General features: G+C 35.4%; 1 protein-coding gene across 1 annotated transcript in view; it reads left to right on the top strand.

Annotated features, from left to right (window-relative positions):
• Positions 1 to 13,097, top strand: part of LOC129567311 (protein O-mannosyl-transferase TMTC2) — a gene marked incomplete at its 5' end in the record, with an annotated part of 128,714 nt that overhangs the window by 63,606 nt on the left and 52,011 nt on the right.

Below are 13,097 nucleotides of genomic sequence, written 5' to 3'. Positions count from 1 at the left end.
GAGAGAGAGAGAGAGAGAGAGAGAGAGAGAGAGAGAGAGAGAGAGAGCGAGAAAGCAAGCGAGTATATGATTAGCCGTAAAGAGCTACATAAGAACGGTGCGTGTGTTTGGAACCAAATTGAAATCAGAACGCAGATCGATGAAATTCAACGAACCCATACTCCCCAATGAGTCCGTACGAAATAGCGGTGGAACTCAATTTAGTTCACATTCGGGTTTCATGAGGAGGCACGAAAGAAAAAGATGCGGGAGGACCATTGAGTCAGAGAGAGAGAGAGAGAGAGTTCGGGCGTAAAAGAAGATGCAAGTCGACAGCGCAATGAGTTCTTTGGAAATTCTAATTCAATTATACGTATTATGGATACTGACATTTGTTTTCACATTTTGGTCGTTGTGCTTGTCTCTTCGTTGGTTGAGCTCCCGATTTTCGCTTATTTTTCCGTATTTGTATGCTATTAATAAAAGAGTGGCAACGCCACACACATATTCTATTGTCTGTTTATCTCGGTGAATTTATGTGAACATACGTTCCGTTGCTATGATGCTTGAAACTTGATTATAACAATTAGTCCCATTGAATAATCAATTTAGGCGTTTGGCACACAAACCTCCCTTCCCCCCACAAAAACGAATAGAAAAGAAAATATTATATTGATAAATAAACAAAAGACGTGTGTGCGTGTCAAGTAACTTGTTTGCTTTCGTGGAAATTCAGCATGAAGTTAAGTGAAGTGTGTATGTTTGAGCGTTAATATGTGAGTGTTTTTTTTCTTCTACTTTCTATTTGTGTTCGGCTTTCGTCGTCACGCAGTCAAATGAATATTCGGATGATTTTTCTTTCGTTTTCTGGATGAGCTGTCGTTAATTAATTGATCGCCTTCAACAGTCTTGTTTTTCTCTATTATTGGTAAACAAGCGCGCTCTCTCTCATGCACGGCTGCGTGCGTGTGTGTGTGTGTGTGTGTGTGTGTGTGTGTGTGTGTGGGTTTGTTGGCATTTGTGTGTATGCCATCGGATGTGGGGGATTGGAATGAAGGCGATGAAATATAAAACCTTGGCGAAAATCCGAAGTGAGAAGCGAAAACAACAATAAAAATAGCCGCTATTGAAGAGGCTTATGAAAAGAGCTTTTGCTTATTATTGCCATTGTTATATCAACAATTGAATTATTAAGTGCTTTTGTTTCGTGCATTGATGAGCAGATGAACGCCCGCACGCAACAGACGCTAGCTAAGCTCATTGCGATGTGCCAGTCGATTTCATCTGTATGTGCTTGATTGTTGTTGTATTGGTATTATTGCGAAACAACAAAGACGACGACGACGGCTGCCACAATGCTGATAATAGCCAAATACATCGGATTATCTCTTGCTGGCAAAATATGAAATGATATTTATCCAAAACATTGGAATTTGTACAGCGAGACTGAACTGACGGCAGAGCTTTTAACTGTAAATTTCTCGATATAGTGCATTGCGTTACTCAGCTTCAAAATGACGACTGTTGCTATGTACCATAAACTACATATTCTGTTGAGATAGCATTGAAAATGTCAATTGGCTTGTGACCATTACGCGAGCGTTAACACCAACTCTATTGATTTTTTTCCACCATTCAAGTGTGAATGAACAGTATTTTTTTTCTCGCTGTTTTGTTGACAAAATAAAAATTGATCTATAAAAATTATGCACTAACTGGATTTGGGAGAAAAGAAATGAGCAAAATAGAATATAATTTCATTACCAAAGTTATATGGTTCAATAACCAATTCTTAAAACGAATATAATTTGAAACAAATTGAGTATCACTCGATGTAAACATTTCTCTTCAAGTTGTTTTTCGATTTCGATCTTATTCATGACCAGAATAGCAAAAAGTTAATTAATTCAAGTTATTCGAGAAAATCGTCTGATATTACTGATAGCACTTGTGATGCTCTCTTATGATTTCATCGGGTGCATAGACCATGAATTCAATGCTAAAATTGTGGTTTCATAGAAATATAATATCTCTTTTCCTTCAGAAAAGTGAAATTTAATATTTATTCGTTCGATAAATGAAGTCGATAAATTACATTCATTCCGGCATATGGAAAATAGAGAAAATATCATTCGTGAAATTGGATATGAAATAAAGCGGACGCACGTTCATTCAATTCACATTATTATATACATCCACAGATATAAAATGGCGTCGATTTCCTAGTTGTTGAATGTATATATATAAGTTTTGTGCTCAAAATCCGAATATTTTATGGCATTTAGGCAATAATCTCATAGCAGTATCAGGTATTTTATATGATGGTTGCCGGATAAATTCACAATATGGTTTTCAGTTGCAAATATAATATACGATGTGAAATACAGCAACGCATTTCGAATTTAACATTCGGTTCGCATTATACTTATATTATTAAAATAAATGGAAGCCATGTGACAAATTCCCATTATTCTCACTCGCACGGGCACATCAATACGCACAACACATTTTCAATTTAATTGTGGTAAAAAGGTTCACGATTTGAACACATGGGCATATAATGTATAATCAATTTGATATTTAATTGCGGAGAAAATATAAATTCATTGTTTCATTTTTTGGAGGGTTTGCGCCGCAGCACAAATGATATCAAAACGAAGTACAAAACATAATTTTATGTTTATTAAAATTCTCAACTGTAAACCAAAACAACTGGAATTTGATAAATGGAACTTTTAAAATGAACGGTTTTTTGTGTGTGTGCTTATGGTGTGTGTATGCTTGAAGCAGTAAATTGTTTCGAATGTTCATGTTCATGAACCCTTTTTTTCTGCTCATGGATTTTAAATCTGACTTTTGCTGAAAGCCATAAATTTTCCGGTAAATGATTATCTTTGAATGAAGGCGATTTCATTTCCACCACAATGTTGGAGAGAAAGTGAAAGGGAGAGAGAAAACAACATGTCTTAGCTTATAACAATCTCCCATGCGAACCATGAATCTTGGAGCAAATGGAATGGTCGCTTCTCGCTACTTCACCTTGATGCCGATTGATTGTGAAGTGAACCGTGAGTAATAGCGTAATTTATGGATTGGCAATGGTTGTGACGTGTTGGTAACGATGATGATGGTGTTAGCTGAACTTATGACATTCTAATGTGACCATATGCGGATTTTCATAATTTTACTCAAGGGACCAACAGCTAGCACAACACATCCAAATACATTTTTATCCAAAAATAGAATGAGTTTTATCCATAAGGCATTATTATTGCTCTTTAGCTGACGCATAAATTGAACTCGGCCACTCACTCCCTGTGTCAGTGTATGTTCGGTCGGATAAACAAAATGCCACGAAACGAAGAAAATAGCTCCCCACGAAATGGGAGAAAAAAAACGAAAAAAAAAACGAAGGAATTTGTTGTATTTTCAACAGTGCGGCCCAATGTTGAAATTGTTCAAATATATTTTCATCCGACAGTTAAGCATTTATAAAGCCATGGCCAGTTGGCTTTTTTTTAACCACATTTTTTCTCGCTTTCCCTCTCTCGCTTTCTCCATCTCCCAGTCTCGTACATGCTCCAGATCGCCGCTACATTTTGAAGCATTACACGGACTTAACAATGGAATGAAACTAAATTGTGCACACAAACATGTGAATGCTATGAAATAATAATGATAATCGTCCGTGTTAGTTCAAAACATTTGGGAATAGAGTGTATTTGCCTTCAGTTGAAATGGGGAAAAAAGTGGTTTAGCGGAAATAAGAAGTGTACGATGGAGAAAAAGAGAAAGGGAAAAAAAATAACATGCATTACATTTGTTGATCAGTATGGATGGTAAACTATCGTTCGATATCTTGTTGATATTAGTTTTCCCTCTTTAATGGCACCATTATGGGCTGCCATCGAATGTGGAGATAATCATAATGAACATTCGTATTTCTCAACACACACACAGCCATTTTCATCACATGAATGTGGTTCGGCATATCTCAGTTAATCACTTCTGATCACAATTGATTCCAATTGTTGCCACCAAATAGACTGTGTTCAGTTGTTGATGAAATATATCACAAGACATGAATTGTCTAATAAACCGAATGCCATATAACGGCAAAAGGTTACTAATTTCAGAAAATTCCTTCTGAAATAGTGAATTTAAATTATATACATTAAAATTTCATATGTTATTTCCAAAATGACACAATGAAAAGCATTTTATTATGATAAATCTAACTATTGCCATGAGAAAATATTATATGGTCTGCGACAATACCTACAATTAATTACGTATGATTACAAGCTCTAGAACAAGAAAAACTTCCTTTTGCTCATCAATCATTCATTACGTATTCAGCTAATGAAAAATTTAAATTCGTTCCAACAAATGTCTCCATGAAATCAATCAACTGATTTTCCTCGTAATGCGTATACCTTTTATTCTCCTTTCAAAAATATGGTTTCTTCTACGACACAAAAAGTTTAAGCTTTTTATTCCCAACGGAAATGGTTAGTGGTTTCTTCATTTGTGTATCGCTCCTATTTACAGCGACCATTTAATCAAAACCACATCGTGTGCGATTCGATTGTAAATTCACCGTTCATCCGAATGCAAAGTTAATAAAATAATTTACAACGCGAACATGATTCAATTTGTGCAGATGACGCATTTGCGATTTGGAATTAATTTCAGAAAATTCGTTAATCATTTCCGAATTCTTTGGGGAATTTAAAATCAATCCATGAAATGTGTCCGTAAATTGATTGGCTACAATGTGGATTACAATATGCACAAAAAGCCGAGAATGTGCCTAATGGGCTTTATCCATAAATGGAAATGAAAATCGTGCAATGACAAAACGTCGGATAAAATATACATTGTACAATGAATATTTCAGATACAGTTTTGTTTGAAATCATCAATTCCATCGGGTTTAAAGTTTCAACAAAGCCTCCGTCCCCGCTCCTCATTTCAATGGAGGATTTCTTATTAGGTGACGTTTCATTATTGAAACGATGTACGCACGTAAATTATTACGGAACGAAAACGATGGAAAAAAACGTCCATTAAAAAATGGGAATATCTTGATTCTACATGCATTAAAATTGGATCGCGACTCCGCAAATACAATTGATAAGAAGTCCGATTTGTTTATTTCCATCCATTAATAATGCATTAAAACACGGCGTTATTCCAATTTCATAAATATACAGCGTGGCTTGTTCGTACAAATTGTGTACAAGCGAGAATTTCAATTCGTTCATTTTATCCCTTCAATTTGTTTGCGCCCGTATTTCGGTCGAATAAAACGTGAGATGTCTGATAATCAATAAAAAATGAACGTTCTGTTTTATTGTCTATTTGAAGAAAAGTCTGTTATTATTGGCATTTTCTTTCTCTCTCTCTCTCTTCTTTCTTCTTTTTATGTTGTTGCTGTTGTTTTTTTTTTGTATTTGGAATTATTGGTAGTTTTCGATGTCGGACATTGGCTCCCATCATTTATTCAGTACACGATCCTCATTTGTTTGTGCTTTGTTTGTACTACGTATTCTTTGCTTGTACGCTTATCACATCGCGACGATGGATAGTCGATGGAGTTTTTATGGAGAAGGAAAAATCAACTATTTTGTTTCTTCGTAGAATTGTTTGTTGTTTATCACTTATTGTTTGTTTTGTTTGTTGACAAATGAACCCGAGCTTGAAATAATGAGGCGCTTTTGTGAATGTTCGAATAACAGTAAACGTTCAATTGTTGTCGAAATTACAGTAAATATGATTAATTGTTGAGAGTGGTTCGAGGGGTTGAATGGTTGATTGAATCGATCCGATTGATTACTATATTTTGATTTGTTTGAATTTTTCATAAAAGAAAATACCACAAATAAATACATCAGCAAAGTGAAAGTAAAACAATCGAACAAAGAAAATTAGTTTTATTGTTGTTTGATATCGATGAAAGAAAAATGAAGAGACTGAATGTAAACGCCATAGGTCATGCCCTTTAGCAAAAAAATTTCGCCGAAGACCAAGTTCAAAGAATTTGAAGAAAAATACCCCAGCTATGAATCTGCTGGACTTGGTTACCAAGTCTTGGTAAGTTCAATTCCATTTAAACTCCATTCGAATGGAAACGATGGCATAACTCGGTCTGAAATCAATGAGAAACCGCAACAATTACGAAAGCCACTCGGTTTGTATCAGTCCTACCCGTTCTCTATAGATACAATAAATTATTCAGTTTTACGAATACGCGAAGAGCTTATAAAATCCAACAAGAATAATATCAAATTAAAAGCGAGCGGATAATTTCCATAATTACTTGATTTTGCATAATAAACACTATGCACTAGATTTTCTTGCATTTCTCAGCAAAGAAAAGTTTCGTTCTATTTATTGCAAAAGCGGATGATTTGCACAACATATTTTATGTAAGTGAAGAATATTTTAATATTTTCCAGAGTGTAATTGTTGTTATGCTGAACCAAATATCCACTCTCAAATGTTCCAAAGTTTTTTTTTCGTTTACCACAGAAAGAAAAACGTATTCCATGTAAATTAGAAACTATCGTCTGGGGTAGAATTAAATGATCATAGAATGTGTCATACGGGTGGATCGTGAAATTGTTTGAAAATCTTGGAATACTCGCTTTATAGTGGATGTTCTTCTACCAATTTAATGGTGGATGCATTTTGCTTCATCATTATCGTTACACACAGCACCATTGAAAACGAAACAAAGAAAATAATAAACGACCAAATGCAAACAGTATCGAGCATGCAAAGAGTGGAATTACTGCTATTAAGTACCGAATAAATGGAGGAGCAAGAAGCCAGAGCAATAAATGGTGCACCAAATGTTTTATCTTCTATTATTCTTCGCCTCTGCTGCTACGAAGGCAGATGAGCCAATGAACCATTTGCAACGTTGCAACGAGACTTGAATTCATCAGAAAATTAAGCATAAAAAAGCGTAAACCACAAAAAGAGTGAGAGATAAAGACAGAAAGGAAAAAAAAAAGAAAAAAATCGCACTCTGTATAAATTCCGCAACGTACACAACGCAAAAACGTCGTTTATATGGCCATGGAATACGAAAACTACCATAGAGTGAGAGAAATTTATTGCCAATTTCTCGCGTAGCAAATTTTTCTTTGGAAACTATAATAATCGACACTCATTGATGCGATCCATTTATTTGTCTTTGCTCTCGAATTCGTATTATTTTTGAATTAATGTGCAGCAACTCGTTTGCGCTATAAATGTTCATTTACGCGCAATAATGGGTCGGATGTTTTTGAAACAGAACATAATTTGCTCAACATTTCGATTTATTTTTTCTGCGAAGTTTCCCTTTTTTTGTTACGGTTGGAAATTGAGTGGGAAAAAAAAAACGCCTTTGATCAATTTTTCCCTAAAATATGGTCGGATTTTTTTCCGTTCTTCACCGGAATAAAAAAGTGCAGAAAAAGAAAAAAATGTTAATAAAAAAAGTCTCGGTGTACACATGTTACACGGGCATCATTATCATATTTATGGCCAAGCGAACACTTATTGTGTGTATGAGCACTTGGCGTATGGATGGTTATGTAGCGGAAAGTTCGATTGGTTTTTCAATTTCCTTTTTGGCATCGAATCGCAAATATTTCGCAAGATGCCGACGAACATCGGGCCGCAAAAAAAGAGAAGTGAAACCAATTTTCTTGTTGAAGCCCTTGTACACTTTTCAGTGGAAATTTCCATAATTCCTCCATTATATTCAATTGGTTGTGCAAGTGGGTATTGAAACCCAATTTGAATGTTCTGCTGTAGTTATTGAAACTAAGCGCGGCTTGATCTGTGAAATGTAAGATTCGACACGGTTCAGTTTATACGTGTATGTTGGGCTTACGAGATGGCTGTTATGCCATTGAAATTTTTCGTAATGAGAGCAATTCACTGCCGTTTTGATGATGTCAATATTTTACCTCTTATTTTTATTCTGCGATTTTAATTAAAATGTCAGACGCAAAACACGAACGAGTTGCATCGCAACACGACCAAGTTGAATAGTTATCACTTTTACGCAGGTCATCATCATGGCTTTCAGTTTAATAATATTTTATTCATTTCGTCATTTTCAATCTATTTTCGGTTATTGTCATCGAATAAACATAATCCTATCAGTTTGAAGCTTGGTCAACCCCATTTCGTATTATTGTCAAAATTGCCGGCTGAAACAATGCCCCGAGACCAGTATAATAGTAATAATGGAGCAACACACACGGCAAACGCTTCGGCAACCCGGCAACAACGTATAATTGCTTGCAGCCTGTAACAAAAAGCACTTTATAATGAAACTTGTAGCTGGAATTGCATTATCTGAAACATGTTAATGCCATGTGCTATCAGCAATAAATAATAGATGATGGCAATGGCGATGGTTGTGGTTATGCGCCGACGGGTTACTGCATCCATCGCACTTCATCTCATGATCCAATTTGGGGGAAATTACAATTTTCCACATGCAATTTAATCTCAAAATAGAAAAGCCGGGGTGCTTATGAAAATGCAAAATCCATGGGAGCGCTTATGCATTGTTATTGTGTCTGGGCGAAATGGCTTACACGTACAGCAAGCAACATTGCACATTGCACATCGGCAGGTATCATCCGATCTTGAATCGAATTTAAGAGATGGCAAAAAATTGAATATTTAAAATAAAACATTCGCCGCTCGATATTAAATCAACGGTATCGAACTCGAAAATTATCGACTGAACAAATTGTTTCCATCGAATATTCCGCATAATCCATTTTCGGTGGTTTGAAATTTGCCTTTTCCTATATTATTATAGTTTCGATATCGAACGGCATAGGGAACAAATCCGGAACCAAAGTCACGTTGAATCCAACAGCAAATATTAGATATCACATTAATTTTCGCCTTCAAAATGCAACACTAATTGCATAAAATTGTATGTTCCGTGAGTATTGAAAGCGAAGGACATGCTATGTTAATAGCAAGAATTTACTAGCTGATGGAGCTCGGTATACGAGTACCGAGCGCACCTCCGTTCGGTAATGAATAATAAATTTTGCCATTGAACGGAATCAACGGAAACTCCGAAAATTACAGCAATTAAATTGCACTGTGAAATTTGTGATAAATTGAATATGGTGGTAGATCTCGTTGAGTTGAAATTTCTGCAATGGAAACTTTTGCAATGCATTGATTTTCAAATCATTATTTAAAAGCTGTAGGGATTTTTGTTTTTGTAGCGTAGCATACTCAATTTAATAAAACTTTGGTGAAATGTTCGACTTATCAATTTATTTTATTTCTTCTTTTTTTTCTTCTGCAGGTAAAAAGGAATTCCCGTTAAACTAAAACTATGTTTGGTAACTTTTTCCTCCTAATTCGTATGGGATACATGTAAGTTAGATAGAGGGGCAGCTGAAAGCCCATTGTGATGTGTATACCAAAATCCATGGATTCCTTGGCTCAAGCTCAACAATAAGCAAATAAACTTGATGATCGAATTAAGTAACAAGCGATTCAAGAAGTTCGTGAAACATCAATATATCAACAGCTCACGGCACAGAAAAAGTACAAGATAGAAAAGTACATGAAAACTAAAAACGAGAACTGAATAACAGATATCACAAACTTCTTTGACTTTTGTATTTTTTCGAGCATACGGGATCATATACATCATAGCGGCTCTCTTCATACATTTATATATTCTCTCCTCTCACTCATCCATTTCTATGCTCAACACAATTCAATGATTCGGTTCCTTCCGTCACGACTTTCAATGCTTCGGAACAAAAGTATTTTATTAACAAGAGAAACTTTTCCATATATATATATATATATATAGCATATATAGCAAGAGAGAGAACATAGGAAAAAAGAAGAAGAAGAAAAACTGTAGTACGAAACAAACACCAGGAAAACGGAACACTGGAATTGATGTTGTTCGAAAATGTGTTTATGTAGAATCAGACATCAATCCGAACGGTTAAGCATATCCTAAATACGAAATAAGCTGCCTGCCAGCTCGTTCTCGATCCATTTCAAATAACCGGCAGCAACAAGCAAATCCAAACATGTTCAGTTGTGTACACGTACTTTTCGAATAGAGAGAGAGAGAGAGAGAGAGAGAGAGTCGATTTTCGACGAAAAGCGAACCATTGCTGCATCGTAAATACCGAATGCCAATCTAAATGCCCGAACTCCGAAAAAAGGTGATGCTGCATCAAATCAAAAGGATACCCAATACATTGGGAAAGAAGAAATTACTTGAAATCTTTCTCTTGTGCGTGATTATGTTACTTTTTTCTTTTTTCACTGTGGTGTTTCTTCAAAATTCTTTGGTTCGTTCGTTTGCTCGTTCGTTCTTCTTTCCATTGGCCCAATCGTCATGATTCATTATGTGTTGGCTATTCGACTATGTATATGCGTTGTTCGCAACTAATTATTGAACCATAAAAAGGATTTGATGAGAATAATTGCGTTCAAATTAACAACCTAATTGAGATTTATTCTTGATATTCACGGAACACGTCGTAACTGCTGCGTGTATCTGTATGTTTCGTTCATTCAACGGAAGTGTGTGTGTGTACGCGCCGAGTGCTACTTATTCTTTGTTCATGCCGTGCTTTTTTCTTCTCTTCGCCATTCTTTGTTCATTTTTAGATGTGCAAAAACTTTTGCAATGCAAGCACCACTTTCTCTTTCTTCATCTTCGAGTCTAGCCCTTGTTGCTGCTGCTTTTCGAACTTTTGCTCTTTTTCCTATTCCCTATTTACATCTTTCACTTATTTCAAGATTCTTAACGGGCCACCATAGTTTGCTCGTTTGCATCGATTTCGCCTCCGTTTGTTTGGAAATGCGGATGAAAAAAAAAACCAATATTAGGATAATGATTTGTTTTGCTTGTTCGAACACTGTGAGTCTAATAAGTGTTCCACGGTTCTTTGCCAAACTATTTGTCTAAATTGATACATTCATGGCATTCCGCACCACATTTCGTTCTCTAAGCAACGAATACGTCTCTAATTAGTGTTTGCATTCGTAATACGAGCAAGTATTTTATCGAACATAGCATTTCAAATAAACATTTACTGAACATGCATCGAGTAAATCAGTGTCTATCAAGAAAAATTTAAAGCATTTCATTTTCTTCCAGGCATTTTCATGAAGACCTAAACGTAGCAATAGTTGAAAATTCAATAATAGAAATTAAGTTTAAGGTGACGGAAGCTTGAATACATTTATTCCACTTCAATGAAACTTTCCAAATGAAAATAGAATACAATCGTAACCTAATGCCACACACATTCCAAGCATTGGCTCGTGAGATTATTAAATTTGCATATTTTACAGTAAATTTAGATTATCTTGCAATTTCCTTAAAGGCGTTCCACTAAAATAAGCACATTTACCTCCCTCGAACGCTACTCTTCTTTTAAGCCGGTACACAACTCAGTCACTGGCCATCACTCAATGCATTGCAATGACTTTGTATCAACATTGATGCGTTCCTTTCACATTGCGCAAATGATAAATTAATCAATATATGCAAAGCAAATTGGCATTTAATAATTTAATTGTAGCTTATTCGATGTCGATGAATGCCAGCACCACCACTCAGAACAGCAAATTTGTATCAAACTAATTTATATGTTTCATCTGCACGAACACTGACTCAATTTAATACATTTTCAACAATGTGCATTTTCAAGTGCCCGATATATTTACGAGAATGATTCGAAAGTAACAAAATATAGTAGCTCAATGTTGCTGCTCCTGCCAATTGAATGGGCTCATTTTCTATCCGAATCGACCTATTTCATCTAATTTCTATGAACCATTGCTTACTTATAATATTGATGCCACCACGATCAACTTGCATGATGTTGCATACTTCCCAACGACATTCAAATACATGGCCAAACGGATTTCTCGATTCGAGCAATTGAATGAGCTCATTTTCTATCATCTAATTTCTATGAACCATTGCTTACTTATAATATTGATGCCACCACGATCAACTTGCATGATGTTCCATATTTCCCAACGACATTCAAATATATGGCCAAACTGATTTCTCGATTTGAGCAATTAAATGGGCTCATTCCGAATCAACCTATTTCATCTAATTGCCAAATATTGCTACAAATGTCATTTGCGAAAAAATTTGGTCACTGGCGTGTGATGGTATAATAACATTTTCCTTATTAATTAAGGCGGTACCAGCAGCAGCATAATGCATTGTTTACTCAAGAAATAACAGCTCACTGGCAGATTTTTGCGGTTATCGATCCATTTGCCTGCATGCCGAACTGTAAAATACCTCAAAATATTTGTACAAGTTTACCTAATTTTTGGTTAAAAACTTCTTTACGCTTATCAAGTTCAATAAAAATGTTACAAGTTATCACCCAATTCTATAGCTTACTTGAAAATTTGTTGGAGTATTCCGTTCGCGGGATCGGTGACGCGTTATTCAATCACCAGCACAACTGCTGTTGCAGCAATAACATTCTTTTGCTTCAAATAGGATCAGATCGATTCTGCGATTCTGAGTAGTAATTTATGCCACAAATTTTAGGCTTAAAGAAAATTGATTTCGAATTTGCAATGTATTCCTAATCGATGGGTTATAAATGATTTCGTTAGACCATTCGATTGGGCAAAACTATTTTAATTTCCCTATTTTACTGCAAATGTCAATACGAAATGATAACTGGAAATTTTTATAAGTAAAAAAGCAGTATTTGATAATAAGAGCTATCCTTAGCTGCAGCCAGATGAAACAAAAAACTGGTCCGACCAGTTTTCGATTGAATTCGTTCATGTGTCATAATAAAAAAAAGGGGTCATACCAATCATTTTTCGAGCATGTCAGCAAATTCATTTTTAAATATGTGGGTACATGTTCCTCATCTGCTTCAGTCACATGTACGAATGTATATGTATATGGATGATTTAATTCATGTCTTTTGTAGTAGCTGCCATTTTTAGTGTCGTCAATGAATTTTCATGTAAATTTTCGCTCGCCTGTTTCATGCTCAATTTCTGTAGCTGTGTGTCTAACCGTGCCGTTGCATAAATGTCAGCGTTTAAGTTTC

This window comes from Sitodiplosis mosellana, unplaced genomic scaffold, assembly GCF_009176505.1.
Source record: "Sitodiplosis mosellana isolate CC-2019 unplaced genomic scaffold, AAFC_SMos_1.0 Smas_scaffold_11, whole genome shotgun sequence".
In the NCBI taxonomy this organism is placed as follows: domain Eukaryota; kingdom Metazoa; phylum Arthropoda; class Insecta; order Diptera; family Cecidomyiidae; genus Sitodiplosis; species Sitodiplosis mosellana.
Note: the sequence above shows the minus strand (reverse complement) of the source record. Positions and strands in the feature narration are given on the sequence as shown.